At 40.4% G+C, this 22,342-nt stretch overlaps 1 long non-coding RNA gene across 1 annotated transcript in view; it reads left to right on the top strand.

The window, feature by feature from the left end:
* Positions 1-17,062, top strand: part of LOC116218316 — a 61,378-nt gene extending 44,316 nt beyond the window's left edge. The window contains exon 3 of the long non-coding RNA XR_004162796.1: positions 16,278-17,062. This is a non-coding gene — a long non-coding RNA (uncharacterized LOC116218316). The remainder of the gene's footprint in view (positions 1-16,277) is intronic.
* The last annotated feature ends 5,280 nt before the right edge of the window (positions 17,063-22,342 follow it).

Below are 22,342 nucleotides of genomic sequence, written 5' to 3' on the forward strand. Positions count from 1 at the left end.
GGAAAAGTTCTCCGCTGGTCATCACACACACAATGACATGATAGACACCACAAAACATAGGCAGGAGAGGGGCTTACCAGAGGGGGGCAATCTGTCTAGGAGGGGGGGGGTCCAAGGGACCACACGTGAACACACTGCACTGCACACCCGGGTGACCCTACACGGCAAAGATAGTCAGACACACATGCGGATACCCACCACCAAGTGCCAAGGCCTCCCTGCTGACAGTACCCAACTCCGACACTCCTCAACACCTGCACGCACACCCGCAGGTTACCATGAGCTGGTAGCACGCACGCAGTGCAACAATGGTCAGTAATCAATGGACAAACATATACAAAAAAAAGGAACTTTAAGTAGAAACAAAACAGCAGCTGGTGACGGAAGGCAGCCTCAATTTCTTGCCGTCAGCCGACAATCACAGCCAGGGATTAACCGGAACTTCACGTGAAGTGGAATGTACTGCCGAAACCACCAAGCAGCCAGTAAAGGGAAAAGCAGCCGCACAGCCTTGGGCTTGCAACGCTCGTGGTTGCCCACGAAGGAAAATGCCACGATAAACGAACCAACGGACACAAATAGATGATCCAAAATCAGTCCTGCCGCTTACTTGGTCATCACCAGCGCAGTGCTTTTAAAGAAGCTCCGAGACTGATAATTGATGCATCAGCGTCGCATTGAGTGACGTCAGTCAGGTGTAGCACAAGACAGCTTGGGCTTAAAGGTACAGGCACCTTCATTCCAACCCACTACATTTACATAAGAAATATAACAAAAAGAAATGAAAAAAGAAAAAGAAGTGCAGAAATGTAACTGCTATAATTGCAAGTTACGCACTAGTCGAAGTGCCAGTTAGGACGGGAAGTGCTCTCTGAAGAGTTGGGTCTCCAAAAGCTTCTTAAAGGTAGAGAGGGACGCCCCTGCTCTGGTAGTGCTAGGCAGTTCATTCCACCAACGTGGAACTACAAATGAGAATAGTCTGGACTGCCGTACTTGCACAGACGGCAGTGCCAAACGACGCTCACTAGAAGAGCGCAGCATTCTGGGTGTAAAATTTGCCCTTACAAGAGCATTTAGGTAGATGGGAGCAGAACCCATGACCCTGAGGTTTCTTGCTGTTTTGGATGGAAACAAGAGATAAGGAGTCAATATTGATACTGATATTGTGGTGGATGACCTGTTTGGCTGGAAAGACTATCAGTTCCGTTTTGGCCAGGTTCAGCTGAAGGTGGTGATTTTTCATCCATGTGGATATATCAGCAAGTCTGAGATCCGTGCCGAGACAGTGGTGTCCTCAGGAGGGAAAGACAGAAACAGTTGAGTATCATCGGCATAGCAATGATAGGAAAAACCTTGCGAGCGGATGATAGGGCCCAGCGAGGTGATGTAAATGGCAAAGAGAAGTGGTCCCATCACCGAACCTTGGGGCACCCCTGTGGTGAGGCGGTGAGGTACAGACAGCTGACCTTGCCATGACACATTGAACGAGCGCCCAGTGAGGTAGGATTCAAACCAGGAGTGCGCCTTGCCAGAAATGCCCATACTTGACAGTATGGACAGAAGGATGCGGTGGTTGACTGTATCAAACGCAGCTGTCAAGCAGGATGAGAGCTGAGGATTGAGCTGCTGCTCTAGCTGTTTTCAAGCCCTCTGTCACAAGGTGCGTTTCCATCCCATGTTTTAATGCGCATTTTCTCTATGCGAATATTTAATCCTGGTTGGAAACGCGGGCGATGCAAATTAACTTCCCCAATGCGCATACAAATTCGATTCGCCAGAGGGAGGTGGTTTAAGTAGTTATTCGAATTGAGTTAATGCGCTTAACGTAGATGGAAACAGTTTATTCGAGCGATTTGCGTCATTTGTGTTTATGTTTATGTTCGGAGTTGGACTGTAGACTATGTCCTGTTGCAGTGAGAGACAACTGTGCTGCTGGCTGCCCGGAATGTGATTATCCTCATGCAGCATATGCAGTTGCTGTTATATACTAGTATAATATATCTATGGTTTCTGTGTGTTTCCCCTCATTGCCCATGGACACCTAGTTTATTGTAGGCTAACCGATGAACTTGATTTACGTGCAAACTTGGAAGGTATATTGTTTAATTGTAGCCTACCTTTATTAATAGGCTATCATTATTACTATTATTATTATTACTACTATCATATCAAATTAAACAAATGGTTCCAAAACCTTTAGCCTACCTGAAAAGCCAGGAGGAGGCGAACACAGCAGCATCGTGCGCGCTACCATGTGTTCCAACACAGAGATCTCTAAATATCAATGTATCATCAACAAGGGCTTGAAGAATGATACTGGGCCATCCTTTACGGTTGACAAAATCCCGATAGCCTGCTGCTGGGGGAAGTGTGGGAACGTGAGTTCCATCCAGTGCACCAAACACCTGCGGGACATGGTGTGCGCGTTTTTTGCGGTCAGCAATCTCTTGAGCCTCGCCAAGGTCGGGTAACTTTGTATGTTGTTTGGCTTGTTCACGGATGGCAAAGCATACTGCATACACACTATGGCCAGTAGTCTTGCTTATGCCAAAAGTTTCTCCCACAACACGGTATTCTGCGCATGTTGCGAGTTTATAAAGCGCTATAGCAATGCGCTCGTCTGTGGGGACAGGCTTTCGGCAGCAAACACTTGCAGGCGACACAGCAGGTCCTATCAGTTGGCACAATTCTTCAAATCCTGACCTGGTTAGCCTGAAGTTTTCCACCCACAGCTGATCAGTGAAGTGGGCCTTCACCAAATTAAAAAACTCCCTAGACCGCGCTTTTTCCCAGATGTACGGAGGTCTGTATGGGTATGGAATTTGCTGCTATCTGAGTGCGTAACATATGTAAAATCATTCTACACCTTCTCCTTCTAGCAGCTATTAAAGTAAATAGCTCAATAGCTACAGCATTGAGCAAATTCAGCGATTTTGATTATAAAAATGCTCAAAATGATTGGAATCATGCAGAAATTACATTTATAGCACAGATCAGTAGATAAATATTAATATTTATTTTATTTTATCGTTATTTGTTTTTTACTTTTCATGATGACTCTGCCTCCCCTGACTGCACGTCCCTGCTGATAACATAGGGGTGTACAAAGTTCAAAGTACTTGTCATTGTCACAAAAACAACGAGACAGACGAGGCAGCATCAGACAGCTAAAAACTTAACATGCTGTGGACATTAACTGCCACAGCTAAATAATAATAAATAACAATTAATAAATAGATAAATATATATCCCTGAGTAAATTATAAAGCAATATATATATACATTGAGGTGCATCAATAGTTGCAGGGTAGAGTGTTAGAGTGCAGTCCATGGGGGCGGGCCGGGCCGTGCCGGGGGAGGTGAAGGGTGTTTTGGGTGAGCTGTTGAGAAGCCTTATTGCACGAGGATAGAAGCTCTTTGCCATTCTGGAGGTGCGTGCTTTTGTTGATCTGAACATTTTCCCTGACGGGAGTAACGGGAACAGATGATGGGCAGGGTGGGAAGGGTCCGTGAGGATGCGATTTGAAGTGCTGGGTACGACCTAGATACGACCTAGACCTATACGGACACTACCTAGCCATGAAACGGTGCTTAGTTGCAATGCTAACATCAAACCTTCCATGTGCAGCACGTGATGTAACGTTATGCCAATGCAAATTACATTTCGCTAGCTTGCAAAAGATTATGATGGCTAACGTTAGATAAAATCGACTAGTCAAGAAGTGAATCGTTTAAAACACACCGTTGTCACTGTTAACTACTTACAATGTAAAATTAGTCAATTTATAAAGTGCCTAGCTAATGTAAGGCCACATGCGGTCGTTTAGAGTTGCAAACTTAACTGCATGCTAGCTATATGTCACAATAGGCAGAACAAACTGACACTGGAAATGCTGGCTAAACTAACTTCAGCTCTATAAGTCAGACTTAATTACCATTTCAACTGAATTCCAGTTAGAGAAGGTGGCAGAGTTTTCTTAAATGCAAGATGCCCCACAGGGCCGCTCCGTGTTAGGAGGGTTAAGGGCTGAATGTGAGAAATCGTTGGTGATTGTGTTCACATAAATTCTACAGACATCCTTGGATTTAAATAATTATATTAATAAAAAATATGAGAATATTTGTATCATTAACAATTACGTTTCACATTTATTGTCATGATTCTACGAGGCAGTGTGATGTCCTAAAATAAATAAAAGCACTACACGAACACTGCAAATGTAAGTGAATAAATAAATAAGCACTACACTCAATCTCGTGGATACAGCCATAGTGGAATAGAATGGACACATCTACATTCTGTAACAGTACCTCCACCTCTGCGCTGGTGAAGTTAGGTCTGCGTTTACTCGAACAGTGCTCGATTTCCGCTTTGACATGATTTTGATCAGTCTGAAGTTGCTTTCGCGGTACTGTGGAGTCTGTGGATTGTGCACACGTCCCTTCAGTTGCATGCCCTTATAAGGAGCTGTCTGGGCGTTTCTATATAAAAATGTAGGGGCAAGAGAATGCGCATTCAATTTAAGAATCAGTGCACAGCTACGGACACTTTGGTGGTTTAAGAACACATTTTCAGGCGTTCATGAATCTGGCGGAGATCTTTTCTTAGGTTGGTCTTTCGAAATCTGTAAGAAGATAATTAAGAAGACACTTAAGAAAATGTTCAAGAATGAGCCCCAGTCTTTTTAAAGACTCACTCCTTCCATACTTATAGATTACCTTCCTGCACTTGCAGTAGGCCTATTCGTTAGCCTGGATACCAGACCGAACTTAGCCCCGCCCACACATTTTTTGGTTGGGAAGTTCGGTCTGGCATTATTCCATTGAAGAGAAATTATCTGCGGACAGATATTGGCCGTACCAATCAAATTGTTAAGGCGGGCTTTATACGATGATGGACAGATGATCAACAGTAACGTAACCAACCACGTCACCAACACACGAGTTGAATTCGTTTTCAACAAACATGGCTGCCGCTGGAGAGCTGAAATGTATAGATTCGAGTCCATTTAGACATTGACAGTGCATTCATTTTGAAAGAGGAACAGAAACGCGATTAAGGCATTTGTCAATCGAAAAGATGTTTTTGCCTTCCTTCCTACGGGATCCGGTAAAAGTGTAATGTATCAGCTGCCCCTGGTCACATACTACGTTGTTCTGATTGGTTGTAGGTAACCAATTGAGCGAAGAGGCATTTTTTCTCCTGGTTCGGTTGAAACACGCCCCATAATCACAGCCCAATGGAGCGATATCAGACTCATATTCTGACTAGAATTATGAGTATGACATCGTCAGGCTACCTATTCGTAGCCTAATGCAATGAGTACTTTGCTAAATATCGCAACCGCGCACAGATCGAAGATGACCTGACCTATGACCTGGATGACCTGACCTATGTTTATCAAACATTGCACCGAGAATTGAGGACCTTGCAAGGCAAAGCAGGCTCATGTCTCACATTGACAGACCGGCAAGATTTTTGAAAAAGATCACAAGAGGCCCATAATAATAATAGTAGCCTAATGATAGCAATAATAACAGTAGTTATTATTATGATAATGATAAAAATAAGTGGTCGATTATCATTTATTATAATAGTAATAATATAATGATGGTGATAATAATGATGATTATAAAAATAAGAAAGCATGCAGGCTACTAATACTGATAATAATAATAATAAATAGTAGGAATAGTAATAATAATTGTCTGTATGGGCCTAACAATAACAATAGCCTAACCTTGACCAAAGGTATGACTAAAGGCCTATCAATAACTATATGCTATCTATCTATCTATTGAGGGCTGCGGGCGATTGAAGGGTGGGGCGGCCCCAACTACACCTAACCAGCTTTGGGGGGCCCAGCTTGCAAAAGTTTGAGAACCCCTGAATTAGAGGAATCGCATCCAATCCATAGGTCAAATAAAGAACAAGGCAGAGCATTATTGTGTCCTACACCACTCCTCCTGATATCTTGTAGAGGGTTTAACAGCAATCTCAGACACATTCTGATGCACCACATTACACCTTTAAAACTGAATTCTAGCATCAGCATATGTGCAAGGTTATATAGGTAACGTGATGGTGAGGCGGCCAGATGTTTAGGTGTGCAATAGTGTGCACAATTTGAGACGCTTGTATCTTGAATAGGATTTAGCTCTTTTGGGAGTTATGTGTAACAGAGGAGGCACGAGCAAAGTGATCTTCAGCGGTAATCAGTGCACAGGCGAACTCTAATTAATTATGGTGTTGTTCGACACCTAAAATCATAACCTGAAAAGTTTTTGGAGGGAAATGAATGTGGTTCTCCCAAATTGCATAAAATATTGGAAACAGTTTCTGTAATTGAATTGTTGTTTGCCTGATACAATTAAATTATGGGTAACAGAGAGAAGGTAGGCCTGCATAAATCTAATTATGGAAGATTCTATCCGGACAATAATTGCTTATCTTCCAAACTTTTCCTATTTGCAGACCGTCTTTAATTAATGTTTAATTCTTCTGTTAGAGAACAATGTGAGGACTTCATTGTGGAGAGGGCGCCCAGGGAGATAGTACAGTAGAGAATGAGTGGTGAGTTTATCAGGCTGTGCAGACTGTTAAATAAATCACTCATTTGAAGAGCAGCTGGAACCCGGCCGGGGTTGTTATCACACCATTTAATTTCCCACAGCTAATACACAAATGCAATTATTTCACCCTTCCTTAACTATTGCCAGCCAGGGATTTACACAGAAAAGGGGTAAATAAATTATCTTTATAATATTTGCCTGTCTAAACAATTTAGTGCTTTAACCATAACATAGTGATATTCTAGCTTGACAAGAAGTAACACAACATCTCAATATCCTGTCCAGAGTCATCTATCATCATGTTTATGACTTGCAAAGGAAAAGTTCAACTTTTTAAACAAATAGAAACAAATCATTCACTGATATTTGGCTTCCAGCTCATCTCCATTACGAACTAACCCCCACCAACACGGAAAACACAGACACACACATACAATAATGCATGCACACACTTCGACACAACAAACAATGCAATGGGATTTATGTGTCTGTTTCTGATATTATCCACACCAACAGAGATTTCCCTCTTTTGGCCAGCTGGTGGGTTTCCCATGAAATTTCCCAAACATCTTTAGCACATCTACCTCATTCTGATGTAAATGAGCTATTTATTGCTTTGGCTCAGAGGTTGTACCTTTTAGACTAGATAAAGAACTTTTTCATGGAAAGGATTCTTCCAGGGTGAGAGGGTTCAGAGGAAATACAATTAGTGAGTGTTGATCCGAAAGGAGAGTCGGTGTGGGCACACATTACATAAGACCAAACACACCATGCCAGAAATAAGAGCTCTATTGGAGCAATAACATTCTACAGACATGATTAACGTTTGTTCCAAATGCTAATGACATGGTCTAGGACAGGCTGTCAAATGAGTTGATCAAGACTGCTCACACTATGCAACAATTTGACACTTTTTGAGGTATGTTTTTTTTTATCAGCCCCACTGTCATTCTGGCTGTGCTCTATGTAGTGTTGGGGTTTGTGTCGGAACACCCCCTGAAAATGTAAGAAAAACCTCCACAGCACGACATTGCCAACACTAACCCCAAAAGATGCCAGTTAGCATGTTAGCAAGCTTTCATCAGTGACAACTGGGCTGTTGGTGGTGTTCGCAAGGCTTTTGGATGCTTTTTAGTTAGGTAGCTTGCTAGTTTTAGACCAAAAACTCCATAATGCTTCTTTAAAACACCTGACAAAAGGAAAGGTTTTTTTCTATGATTTTATGAAAGGTATTTGTCACCAGACACAACACTGGACTAATCTCTGTACATGACTACACTGTAGTGTATCTGTATCAGACTTTATTCCAAAGACGTTCAACAGTGTTTACATCAAATTCGCAGATGTTATTCCGTGTGTGCAGTGTTACTTAGGTATAGGGTTCCCTTTCACCTCAATTAACCATAACTGACCACATGACTTTTAAGGCAATTTTTTCCTGTTACTGTTTCAAGTACAACTTTTCCATCACATGCCATTACAAACCCAGACTTACTATCCAGGGCTACAATTTATAACTTAGGAAACTCTGAATTCTTTGACAAACAGCTATATTCCATATCCCATTGACAAATTATGTTGGTTTGGTCACATATGCACAAAAATGGTGACCCTTACCCTAAGTAAGGTAATTGCAAAAACTCCTATGGCTCTGCAAATCTTTACTTACACTCACATGAATTCCAGGTTGAATTGTAAAGCTTTCTATTAACAGTGGATGCATGTTTCAGGTGAAACCATGTTCCATTCACTCTGTTGTTGATGATGAACTCTATTGTTCATCATTGTTTTAGGCAGCAGTCCACAGCTAGACTGATCATTGGCAGGTTTGTTTTTCCTGGTGGGAACTATTATTTCCTTCCCTTTCTGGACAACTGACATGGAAATTTTGAATAGGGGCCACTATACAGCGAGTCCTGAAGCACGATCCAGTTCTCTCCAATACTAGAGCAATGTGTTTGTAGACTGGTTCCATTCGGTTAGGTAAAACATGTTTATTCTGATGGAAATATGTGTGGATTGTACAAATTTCATGTACTGGTCTTTCAAAATTAGATTGTTGTCATGTCACTTTTATATATTTATAAAACTGGCCCCTGAACTTATATTATCTACAATATACAGTATATGGTAAACATAACCTCCATTCAGTGAGTGAAATAATATGGTTGTTATGGAAATAACGTTTTATAATTTGGTAGGCTGTAAGGGTTCCTCTATAACTTTCATAAGTCAAATGTTCAACTTATGTTAACAGCGCATACAAACAGTTTTTTTGTCTTCTGTCACATCTGCCTTTGAAGACTTCTCCAAAAGTAAGTCTTCTCAGGAGTAATAACGAAGCGTTTTTTTCTTTATTTTACATTCTGTGACGCGTCAGGAGGCAGATATGTGACTTATGACAGTTACAAACACAAACTTCTCGAGCCAAAGACACAATGATGGGGCAGCTATCACAGCATTGTCAGTGTATAGCCTACAGGCTCAAGTCCAAGTCAAAGCTGTTTACTGTTATGCACTTCAGCTCAATCTAGTTCTGAGGCAAGGGGGCAGATTGCATCCCAACAATCTCCTTTGCTGTTGTCTGTTTTCTGGTCTTCAGCATTTGCAGATTTTTTTCAGATGAAAGTGACCACATTCTAAATTCTAGAAATAGAAAAAAAAGAAATTCACTCAATTGCTGTACCTTCTTATCACGAATGGTGAGCATCATTGCAAACAGCTGTGGCAGACTACTGGCCAAGGGGCTAGATAAGGGGGGGGGGGGGATCACTATCTGCCCCAGCAAATTCAACCTGTTCAAGAAGAAAAGACGTATCATTCTAGCTAGGTATCTTGACGGTGACTTTAGCAGTAAATAGTTTTTCAACTCGCATCTTGCTTTAAATGTGCCTGTGTATGTGTCTGTATGTGGTTCTAATAAATTGTGTATCTTACATAAAGTCATGTTTCAGGACCTTGGACAGTCCTTACTACATTTTCATTTATATGTATTTATTTAACAGAAGCTTAAATCCAAAGCAGCCTACTGTACAGTACATATATACATTTTCATCAGTATGTGTGCTGCTACCACCTTGCAGACAACTACTATACAACCAATACACCCTGAAGACTTTGTGTATCGCATAAAACTATGCTGCCTTTGTTTGTTTCAGATGCAAATTGTTTTGCCAAAACAAGCACAAGCTCAAGTGCAGTCCCTTTCCCACATACATTCCCACGACAAGGCATTTTAAGTAATAAACTCTGCTATGTTTCTTGGAAAGAAATGGTCTACAATTTGCCTTTAATGATGCATTGAGCTATTTGCTACAGGGATTGTACATGTGAACCTTTAGTCCATGCTCTCTCGTCGCTATGTAATGCATACTGGAGCATTTTGGCTAATACACGCAGTACTCTGGAAAGCATGACTAAATAGATTCATAAAGATTTATTTATAGCTGTTGTTGAGTGTTTAAGACATTTGTTTTTGTTTCCCTGTTATTTCATCATCCTACAATGCCATTGGCCCTAGCTATGCAGTCACAAAATATTTTAGAGCCAGTTTGAATTTAGCACATCTGCAAAGTGTTAACCCTTATTCTGAGCTGTATCAAGTGTAGTCTGCAAAATTATTTGTGTAATTGTTCTATAGAATATTGAAGCTTGGCTGGCTTCAGTAAAACAAACATGTAGTTGGATTTGCTGCTAAATTAGTCCCCTCCACAAATATTGACACCCCTGGTAAAGACACGTAAAGAGAGTTACAAACAAATCACGTTTTGGTGAATTAGCTTAGTCTCACACTAATAGATTGAGAAAAATCCAACCTTCAGTTGAAGTAAATATATTCAGAGAAAAACATACCTCATCAAGGAATGATTATGAAATTAAATGATTATTTCTTTAACAAAAAAAAAACACCCCTGCATTTGATACTTTGTTGAACTTCCCTTTAAAAAAAAAAAAAACAGTATTGAGTCTCGTCTCCTATCTTATAAGGTTGTAGAATGCAAAGCAAGGGAATTTGTGCCCATTCCTCTTCATAGAATCTCTCCAGATCATCTTTAGCTCACCTCACAGGTCAGGGGACTGAGAGCTGGAGTTTGGGTTCAGGAAACCATTTTTGTGTTGATCTTTAGGATCATTGCCCTGCTGGAAGATCCAATCGACAACCCAGTTTTAGTTTCTTGACAGAGGCAGTCAGACTTGGATTTAAAATGTCCTGATATAGTCCATGATGCCATTTACCCTAACGAGGTTCCCAGGGCCTTTGGAGGAAAAACAGCCAGACATCACAGACCCTCCACCATACTTAACAGTAGGATCAGGTTATTTTCAGTGGATTCATCTTTCTTTTTACCCCACACCCGCATTGAGTGTTTGTTGCCAAAAAGCCCAATTCTCATTTCATCTGACAATAGAACATGCGTCCTGTCAAAGTCAGGAGACTCCAGACCTTACATTTGTGGTTGAATGAAAAGAAAGGCTTTTTTCTGGCATGCCGTCCAAATAATCTGTTTGCATGGTGAGAACGTCTGATGGTAGTTTTGGGGACTTTGTGACCCCAAGATGCTACGCTTTTCTGTAACTCTCCAAGAGTGATCCTTTGCTTCGGGGGGAAATAAACTTGGGTCCTCTTCCAAGCAAGTTTATAATAGTTCCAGTTGATTTGAATTATTGCCCTAATGGTATATATGGGCATCTCCAGGCAAGTAGCTATTTCTGTACAGCCATTTCCTGACTTATGAAGGTCAGCACACTTTTCCCTTATTTGATTTGTGTGTTCTGTTATCTTTCTCATGTTGAAGAATAAATAAGGAAATTTGGCCTCCGTGTCACCTCATATTTATACCCCAGTGAAACAGGAAGTCATGGATTACTGCTTTAAAGTTCAAACCCTCTGATCAACTTGAAAAAGTAAAATATAAATGGAAAAAATGCTTTAGTTACATTTTGTTTCCAAAATGTGCCATTTATTGTGGCACATGTGATTTTGATAAAAATAACTATTTCTTGATGAGGAACCTTTCTCAGAATAAATATATTTCAATTAAAGGTGGGGGTTTAGCATGTTTTTAACGTGGTTGCCGCTGTCATTTTTCCGAAGTTGAAAGCCTATAGATGTGCACTGCAAGTGACACAGTACATTTGGTGGTCCTTCTAATCTAGACGGACTGACAAGCAAGGCCAGACAGAGACAGAGAAGCCCTCACTCCCAAATAACCAGCTCCAGTGATTCACCATTGCCAGTGTGCACAGCCAGCAAGATGGGTATGAGTCCAGGCCCAAGGGGAATTACAACAGTAATATACAACCCAGCCAATAAATCTAAGCCTTCCCAGAGTATCAGAATCAATCTACGCCATGCTTGCCTGTTTACTTAGTGTGTCAGGGGACTGCCTTATTATCAAATCCACCACACACATTCACCTTCCTGCATGATATCCTGAGAGCGGTGTGCCCGGCCAAGGGACAAATAAATGTGCAGTGCAGTCACAACACCAATCATCTCACTTCTCCTTAAGCCTAGAGCCATTCAACATTTCCTCACCATTAGAGCCTTGGACAGTGCCAAAACAGAAATGTGAACTCCTGTCCTTCTCCCCTCCAAGAGCAGTGTTTCTAATCACAGTGAATGGATGCATGCTTTTTACCCAAAGGCAAAGAGGGACAACTTCCCAATACTGCCACCTGGCAATTACGTTACCACCTCCAAAGCCTCATTATCCATGGGGCAATTCTTCAGCATCATGTAGTCAAGGATGAAAATACATCCTGTTTGTCTTTAAAGTTGCTTTTAAGTGTTTTACATGGTATTTTAACTGTGTGGTAAAATACCAATTTACCAGAAACTCAAGCTAATAGATGTAGTTTTAAAGACACACAACTCACTGAAATGTTTAGGTTTGCAGAAACTGCTAACTATGTTTAGTGCTGAAACTAAAAAACCTCTTCAAAGGACTGTGTTCATTTTTGTTGTGAATTTGTATTTGTACACACCAATCGATGCCACAAAACCTTAAGGCTGGGATATTTGACAGTGTTGCTCACAAATCATTTCTATTATATAATGCAATACATATCCAACCACCCTACTTGGCTTGGGGTCTGCAGATCAGGCCAGATGACACCTCCTGAAGCTATTAAATCACTAATATGGTGAATATGAGTCTGAAGGGAGACGTATAGATCTGTAAAGAATGCGACAATATCTAACTTTTCGAACAGTTTTTAAAAGTGTCCCTCCACAGTTATCATGACATTTCCATCGAACTCACAAAGCAAAATACCAAGCTGGCAGTAAAACATGCTGAAAATCTTCACACCACTGCAATGTCATGAGAAAATGAGAGAGAGAGAGAGCAAAAGTGAGAGAGTTACTGTTAGAAAGAGTTTGAAATGAGACATTATTTAACTTAATGATGATTAACTGAACAGGATTTTTTTTGGTTGTGGTAGTGAATACAGCAGTACAACGAGAATGTTTTTGAAAAATGCTGAATTTTGCCAGCTGAGTTTTTGTAATATTTTGTTTACATAGAGGAAGGTATGAAAACAGAAGAGTACATAAACAGATGAACAGATAGTTGAGGAAAGAAGGAGTTGGAAAAACAATCTGAATATCTGTCAGTGCAAGCACAAAACTCAAAAGAGAGAGAGAGAGATAGGCAGAAAACTCAAGGCAGAGTGAAGAGAAGGGAGACACTCCTCTTGTCCGTTGGCTGTGGCATGGAGGACAGATGCTAGCTCCCTGTGCCAGCCACCCCACCTACACACCAACACTCTCTCCCTCTCCTCAGCTGTGAGAAGCCATGAAGGTGGCAGGAAATTCACAACCATGAATCAGCCTGCAGCTGTGACATCCTATTGTTCACAACCTAATTCAACAATTAGGTCTCTTCACCACATTCAGTAACAATCATCCAGCACCCCTACACAGCAGTTCTTCACTATGCCCAGGGCACTCACTCTGTGGATATCAGCAAAAGGATCTGTAGATGTTAGCACCAATAATAGCCCGAAAGGAAGTGAATTATTGTAAAAGTCAGGGCTTTGGATGGCTTCCTTTCAAACCAAAGTGTAGCGTGTACTGTGCTTAGTATGCACCATGTGTAGTGCACTCGGTATAACAGCAGGGGGAGGAGCAAGGGGAAAGAAATGAACATGAGTTTAAAGACAATGTCTATTTGCTTTTATTTAAAGATGATCAATGTCGTGGTGCAGTGGCAAGGATAGAGGATAGAGGATCTCACCCACTAACTAAATGAACAGTGAGTAGACAAACATCACAAAATAAAATCATTTATTGTCAAAAATGCAATGCCAGAGAAGGGTAGATGTTTTATAGGTAAGTCATTTAACCAGTCAACAACGGTTCCAATCACCATTAGTCTGACATACTGTACTCCAGCATGCTTATATCACTTCCTACTCATAGATTTTCTCCATTGCTCAGCAAATATAGGAGCCGATTCAAACCCAGTCTCACCTCACGCTGAGACTACTGAGCCAGAGCTTAAATGAGACGTGTGGGCCAGACTCTGCTGCAATCCAACTGCCAGGGTTTAATCACAATATAGCACAGCGCTCCATGCCCACCGTCTATTAAAGCTATTAAAGGCTTTTACAAGGGTAGCTGTGCTGTCAATGGGTGGTTTGCTTGCTCAAGGTGTCCCAACAAGTACCAACAGCACTCCGAAGAGAACAGGCCAGACTCCAAACAAACAAGTCAAACGCACACAGAGCACATGAGTGAACACAACTCAGCGTACAACAGCAAGAATATCAAAAGTGGGAGAAGATTCATTTTCCGAATGTTTCCATATTTAATGACGCTAAACAGAATATTCTTTTACAAGTAAGCATTTCTTTGAAGTAGATACAGTACATGTAGTACTGGTTTATATGAGAGTATGAATGTTCAAAACCAGGTTTTTCAGTCAAGTGCGTGTGTGTGTGTTTGTGTGTGTGCGTGTGCCTGTACGTGCATGTGTGGATATACATTTACAAATATGCCAATTCTGGCAGAGAATGGAGGTGAACAACATGTGTGTGTGTGTGTGTGTGTGTGTGTCTGTGTGTGTGTGTGTGTGTCTGTGTGTGTGTGTGTGTCTGTGTGTGTGTGTGTGTGTGTGTGTGTGTGTGTGTGTGTGTGTATGTGTGTGAGAGAGAGAGAGAATGGAGGTGAACAACATATATGAAAGGATGAAAGTGAAGTGTTGGTATTATCTGAATGAGCCTAAATGTATAATTTAAATAAAATAAATATTCTTGAGTGACCTTTTATATCCTTTGGGTATTCCTCTTTGTTCTCTTATGAGATTTAAAATAAGTGAACAAATCATATACTATTGGAATTAATGCTTCTCTCCTGTGGTTGTTTTATATGACATATTTTCCCTGCTTGGGAAAACCTGTTCCATCATATAGAGGGGCTGATCTGTGCTACTGTCTCAGGGAGGAGGGAAACTGGCACACAAGATTGAGAGGAAGGTTTCCTAGCAACCACGGCAACTAGTGTCTCAGGAAACCTGCGTAAAGTAACTGTGCAATCTGACAGTCCCCTGAGTTCATAATGGATATATATACAGGTAGTGGAGACACACAAAACCATAAGAACTGCCCTGACATGTGTGAACAATTGAATAGACAAGCAATAGAGTGGCAAAGCCCATTCACCATAACCGTTTCCAATTTGGCCCATAATCTGCTTCACATGACATTTAAACCTTCAGCATTCTTTCTGTTCTTGGTTCTGAAGGGATTGCGCTTCAGAGCTCTCCAATTTGATGACATTTCTGCTGCATTTACAAAATAGCTTATTCACGTACCCCACAAACAGTTTTCATTGTTTCAATCTTGGTTCAGTTACTTTATTTTGAATTGAATTTGTGGACTACCAAATAGCAACGCTGCACAACACTGAAGCTATAGCAGTATACCCAAGAGGTTCCACAGAGAAAGGCCAGTTAATTTGTATGTCAGTGATATATGATGTAAATGGGTTATTATTCTGAGAGAAAGAGCCTCTGTGGATGAGTTGGATGAGTTGTAGTACTGTAGGCTGTTGAGCTGCTGATAAGCGAACCAGCGATGGAGGCACAGTCAGAATGAGGTGAGCCAGAGGCAGGAGAGACAAGTATGAAGAGAATGTTCAGGTCACTTGTCTATCATACATACTGAGAGAGAGGGCAGAGAAAAGACATTTGAATGCAGAAAAGTTGCATGATAATTCAATCATTTAAGACCCATATTAGTTTGCAATGGTGAACTGAAATGTTGTGATGTCAAGAAGACTTAAAGTTATGAAAGTGGTGTTTTCATAAGAGATTTTCCTTTCAGACGCTCTTGTTTCAAACACATTGTATCGACTGTATTAGCTATGTGTGCAATGCAGTTCAGAACACAGGCAGAAAATACAAAAAAGAAATGTAACTGTGGTAATTGCATTCTTCCAATCACAAGCTTTGATGTGCCACCTCACTACTGCAGCAGGGTATGCCATCTCAGTTAAACTAATTCAGTACTGCTATGAATAAAAGGCAAATCTGTGTGCACTCTGTGTGCATATTTACACCATTGATTTAAGTAGGCACTTTCATCTGATCTGATTCTGATTTCATCTGATTACCAACTTTTCAGTAACTTTTCCTTTAGATGCAAACTCTCAGGAGATGTATAACTGCGTTGGGATACTAACACGGTCTGTTCAGCAGATCTGACACATGGCCATTGACGTGTGGGGAGAGGTGGAGAAGGCTGTGGGCTGACCACACGCAGATGTCATCCACCAGGCACTTGATATTCACAGTGAAAGCAGTCGTCAATGAAAGAGCTGCAATGAAGTGACAAGACTCTTCTCACAGCAATGGATATCATTTCACCTGCAGAGGAAAGCATTCCTTTGCAGTATTTTCTCATTGGCTTCGGCACATTTCCTGAAACATTGTCAAAACAGTATGTGCATGTCTTGAAACAATTTGTACAAACAGCAACACACAATGGATTATCTGCAAAAACCCATAATTCACCCTAGTTGAAAGTTATTATTTATGCAAATGAATTTGTCAGTGCAACCAGAATGAAAAGCCCTTATGCCATTATTTAGAAAGACTTGTGTAACAGAGTACCCTGGAAGTGTATTCCTTATTTCCAAATAAGCATTTTATTGTCACATCTTTATGCTGAATTTATATTCATTTTATTATATCATCTTTATGCTGAATTCTATTCATGTCATGCTAATTTCAACACTGTTTCGAGTGGTTGTGGAGGAATTTGGTAGAAGGATGCAGAAAAGCACTTCAAAGATACTGGACATAACCCACAATTACAACCAGTTGTAACATTTTTGGGGAATTCATCTGGCGTGCCACATAAACTCTTTATGTAATGTTACCAACTCATGAGACCAGTGTTAAAAGACTTTTCATCTTCATTCAGAAAGACCTCCTTCATTGGTTATGTAAGATGGAGATAAATAAACAATGTAATACATGGATCCAACTGACTTACAAACCCCACTCATTCGTATAGATGTGATCCGAAGGTCCGAGATCCGACGATTCATTTGAAGTAATTTACCAGGTTAGCAGACATTCTGAAAAATACCATGTCACTGAAACTGATGACATGTCATGACTTCCATAATAAATATATGCCTAGATTAGACTAAGTTGAAGATAACTGTACATACTTTGAATTTTTTTTACTTTGCTTAAAAGAGTAGGAAATTGCTCTTATGATGCTCAAAAGTGGCTGGATGGTGTTGAGATTGAACAAACAGTTTTGAGAATGTTAATTCTGGTCAGAAAAAGAGAAAAAGTGCAGTAAAGTGTAATTAAACGTAATGTAATAAAATAGTGGCTGCAAAACAGTGCTGATTATGAAAGCTAGGGTAGTATTTTTGCCTGTCATCCTACTTCAATCTCAGATTACAAATACAAGATTATAAGTGCCAGTTCCATGATGAGTATAGTTCTTACACAAATATAGGGATAGAGTACGTAGAAGAGAAACTCAATCTAGTCATACATTTGTTTTAATTATATTTTTTTGTACAGAACTCCAAGTGAAGATAACTCACTCCATGGAAGAAAACGATTACATTTCCTCCTCTGTTTTCCCTTCCGTGTACAATTGCATCTATACTTGCATCTACTTTTGCCAACAGAGCACTATGTGGTTGTGCAGTCCATGAGATCAGTGTTAGCCTGAGCTGGTGGACTTGATGTATGAAGCATCTCCAGCACTGAGCTCTATGAGACATCATCTTATTTCTCTGGGGAGCCATCCAGTGGGAGACGGTCAGGCACCCAGACAGACATCACCCATAAGCTCTCTCTGAGGACTGGCAGACCCCATTACTTCTCTGCCTCATATCACACGCCCCCAGCTTCAGTAATGAGTGGCTGCTTTAGAGATTGACTGATGACAACTTTAATAGACACATATTTTACCTTATGACCATAACCCGAATCAGAGGTTTATAGATACAAACATTTTCCAGTTCAGTAATACCAGTGTTCAGGGTTGTGACACCTCTTTGTTTTTTTTTTGTTTTTTTGGTTCTTCAAGCTACTTATGTTAAATGACAACAAATATGATGGCCTTTTTCCAACAAACTCTTTCAACATGATACTCACGGATGACCCAAACTGTACAACAGATAACCTGAACTCAATTGATATTTTTCTTTAAAAGCTATGGAACGGTCTATTGGTGTCCCATCTCTGGTCTCTAGTCGTTTCTAGCAACAATCCCAGTATTCAGACTGCCTTGAATATAGGAGCTCAGTTTGCTTGGTCTGAGTCAGTTCTAGTACCCTACTCCAGATGAGCAGTAGTCCAATGTGTATGACACAGGTCTAGAATAGACTGTTGTGACTGGAAACAGTTTGACTTACTGTTATCTACAACTGAACTAAACCCCACGAAATAGAGAAATTATTTAATCATCTATTTGCAGCAATCTTGGAATTGTACTGAATTAATTAATTTAGTTATTAATTTACACTGACCTGATATACCTCCTAGAGTTTTATTGAAAAAAAAATACAGGAAATGTTGTCACCACCTAATAGGTGTGTTGGGGCACCCTCTTGTGGTCCCTCATGATTAGTGATCATGACCAGTGTTTTTACTGTAAAAACAGCAGGACATACGTGACTAAACAAACTAAAGTTTTACAGCTGAAGACGTTATCTTTTTTGGATGAACATTTCCTTAATATTCAGGAAGTGCTTTTTGTTTTTACCACTGCTCCCTTCTGCTATCATAGGGATGTCCAAACAAAAAACATCTCACCTATAGGTATAAATGTAGGAAGATTACAATTCATTGTAAACCCAACAATTCAGTAACTCAGCATGTACAGTGCACTGAGGACGAAGTCCACCAGCAGGATGTTCCGAAACCAAACCAAACTAAATCCATAAGTTGATATTAGAGTAACAGACGAATCATATGGAAGCCCCTTTTTAATCAACAGCTCAATAACTCAGTTGCTCCTTGGCAATGGCATAAAATGTGTAGAGTGAAAAATGTTTTTATGTTACTAATATTTACCTTATTTTGACCACTGAATGAACATCCCATCAGTGAGTGTGTACATTTAAATTGGATGACACATTTGTATTATTTAACAAAATAGGATATAATGTATAAGGTCATTTTTACACGACATGCATTCCCTAGTGGCTCACTGTTTCCAGAAGAAGTGAATAGGTCTCACTGGTCACTGGTAGAATCAGAATAATCGGGATACAGGTCTCTACTACATGAGGTCTCCCTTGACTGTGTCTTTTTGCCATTAATGGAATGTGAAAGATCTGGGTCACAGAAATGGTGGTCTTCTGCAGTAACCTTCCTATTCACACACACATGCACACACACACACCCCTGTGAAACCTGACAACCCACAGTAATGCAATTAGCCTGACCTGTTGAAGGGCACAAATTCACAGAAAACAGGTCGGTGCCCTACATTGTGTTGGGATAACATGACAGCGTGATCAACATCTGATTATCCTTCAGTTTACCATGCCATAGTATTGAACTAATCTTTGAACATAATTAACTTTATGAACAAGATTTGGCCAAGTCCACAGCCCCCTGGGCCTGAAAATACCCCAGGCCCCTTCTGTATGCTGGACTGAGGAAGGTCAAGGGGTAGGTGTAAATATAAGACATCCATCCATGTTGGAACAGGAAGAGTTAAATAGCCCATCTATAAGGACAGCCAACAAACTTACATTTAAAGGCAACTTGAGGCAGCCTCACACCTTCATAACACCCACAATTAATATTTGCATTGATGACCGTTACTTTCAAGATTTTGGATGGTCATAAACTTATAGGAATAATGAGAGAAAGCTGATAGATAGGTATTCTATCTTCAAACAAAATTCAGATTTATCTAAGTCAAATCTTACTTAGTTAGTAAATATGTTCATTCAATTATTTGACTGTTTGGGGTTTAACTGCAACCATATTTTTGGGGGGGGGGGGGGTGACAATATATCACTGGTTGACACATTTTACAATTAAAAAATGTAGTTTATCATACTGTAAATGATTCACCTTTGAATTTGTTTTATTAGACATACATTCAGTTCAATTAATCATCATTTAAGCATTTAAGCATCATTTTGTAATGTCTGAGTAGTACTGACATGACATGTTTGTGATATTCCTGCCATGTCTGATATCACTGAACAACAATATTGGGTGGACAATATCATAGATTATAACAGATTATTTGAACGTTGTTATGTAGTTGGACCCATGGACATAGCTAGAAGCTCATCTCACTACACCCCTTTTTTAGTAACACAGAGAAAGATGTTAAATACCTTGTACTATTGGTTGGGGACTTCCCATAGCAGCCAATCTTCTCACTGTCACATGCAAGTTCTCTAACCTAACCTAACCAATATAATAACAACTGCCCAACCATAGATCCTGAACAGGAGGATACAATAATAATGCATAACTGGCTGGTAACAGCCACAACATGCGCTGCACGCCCGAGATCCGTAAAGGCTCTCCTTCACAATATAACATCTGTAGCCCATAACTGCTAAACAGGAGGTAGAGAAGTCGTTTAGTAATCAGAAGGTTGCTAGTTCGATTCCCTGTCGAAGCGTCCTTGAGCAAGACATTGAACCCCTAATTGCTCCTGATGTGCAGTGTGCCATCAGTGTAAATGTAAAATGTGTATACATCCTTGTAAGTCGCTTTGGATAAAAGCGTCTGCTAAATGACTAAATGTAAACACAACAACATGACTACCCAACCATATAACCTGACCAGCAGGACAACAACAACAACAACAACAAAGTTGCCTTCATGAGCATTTCACTGGGTACCTTCCTTCATCAGTGTTTTGTTGAATATGGCCCATCACACCACCAGAATGCTCAACAGTGGTGTCTGGCGTCGCAGACAGTATATGTTTTGGGTTCTAAACATCAAATGCAGATATGTGCCATTAACTACAACATTTACATGGCAGTAACAGTTCAAAACCACTGAAATCTGTGTGGTAGTAATGTATGCATTACTGACATTTCTGATGTCCTGAACTGATTCTGAGCACACCTGATTTAGTCAAGATAACATATTTTCATTCCAATCATCTTCAAACTCATGTTGATGGTAAATGGTCATGTGAAGCACAGATAAACACACCTGCTGTCCCCAATAGCCATCCAGGCTCTATGGAGGTAAAAACTTTGACAGCACAGCAACATCTCCAACTATATCTCCAAAAGACACCAGTTAGCATCCTAGCAAGCTTTTATTAGTGTTGTTGGAGGTATTTGCAAGGTTTTGTATGCATTTTAGGTAGATGACAGATACAAGTAATGCTAATCAGTTTTAGAAAATCCGCTAAACAAAAGAGTTGGAATTAAGGTGAAAACTGCATAGGTTCATCTTACATGTGTAGACTTTTATAGAAAAAATTATCAGGAAATTCCGATTGGGTCACCTCTGAGGGTTATGATGATTTCACACAGAATGACCTCCAACTTTTTAACAAGTTGCAGTGTTCTTGGTTGGGGTCAGTGCACCATGTTGGTTCTCCACCAGATGGCAGCAAATGTAATAAACCGTGGCTGCTTCCATCAAACCAATGACTTCTCAGAAATCCTGGAATGCTGAGGTGCTGAAATTATAATGGGACACTATGTAAGGAGATGATGTAACTTAAATCCAGGAGTTGATGGCAATAAAACAAATGATAGAAAATGAAAATAGTTCACTGAATGAAAAAAAACTATCGTCTCTCTCCCTGAGTTCCAGGCCAACTTTCAGTGCAGAGAAGTTGTATTTGTAATGACTCCACGTATGGTGTCCCTGCGCCCCCATAGGCTGCGTGGAGCCCCATCATGTGACGCTGACGGGGGCTCTGTCTTGTTCTCCAGCTCACGGTCGTCTGCTTGCTCAGGGAGAGTGAGGGTGTAGCTTGTCCTGTGCCATTGTTTGCAGGATTTCCTCTCTCTGTCTTTGGCAGGATCCATTCTTCCTCTCCACTTCCTCTTCGCCTCCGCGGTTTTGGAGTGGACAACATCAATGGAGAAAACGTTTTAACTCATGTTTTGAGTTTACCACAATGGATTTGGAAATGACTCAATACTATTTGTAGCACTACTTGATTAATATTCATGTCACTGACACCAATTTCAACAAAACAAGGTTCCAAGTTGGATGTTGCCCACATTTACAACTTGGTGAGAAACAATCAGAAAATCATCTTCATGCATGCTTGTCTCACTCCC

Source organism: Clupea harengus, chromosome 22, assembly GCF_900700415.2.
Source record: "Clupea harengus chromosome 22, Ch_v2.0.2, whole genome shotgun sequence".
NCBI lineage: Eukaryota > Metazoa > Chordata > Actinopteri > Clupeiformes > Clupeidae > Clupea > Clupea harengus.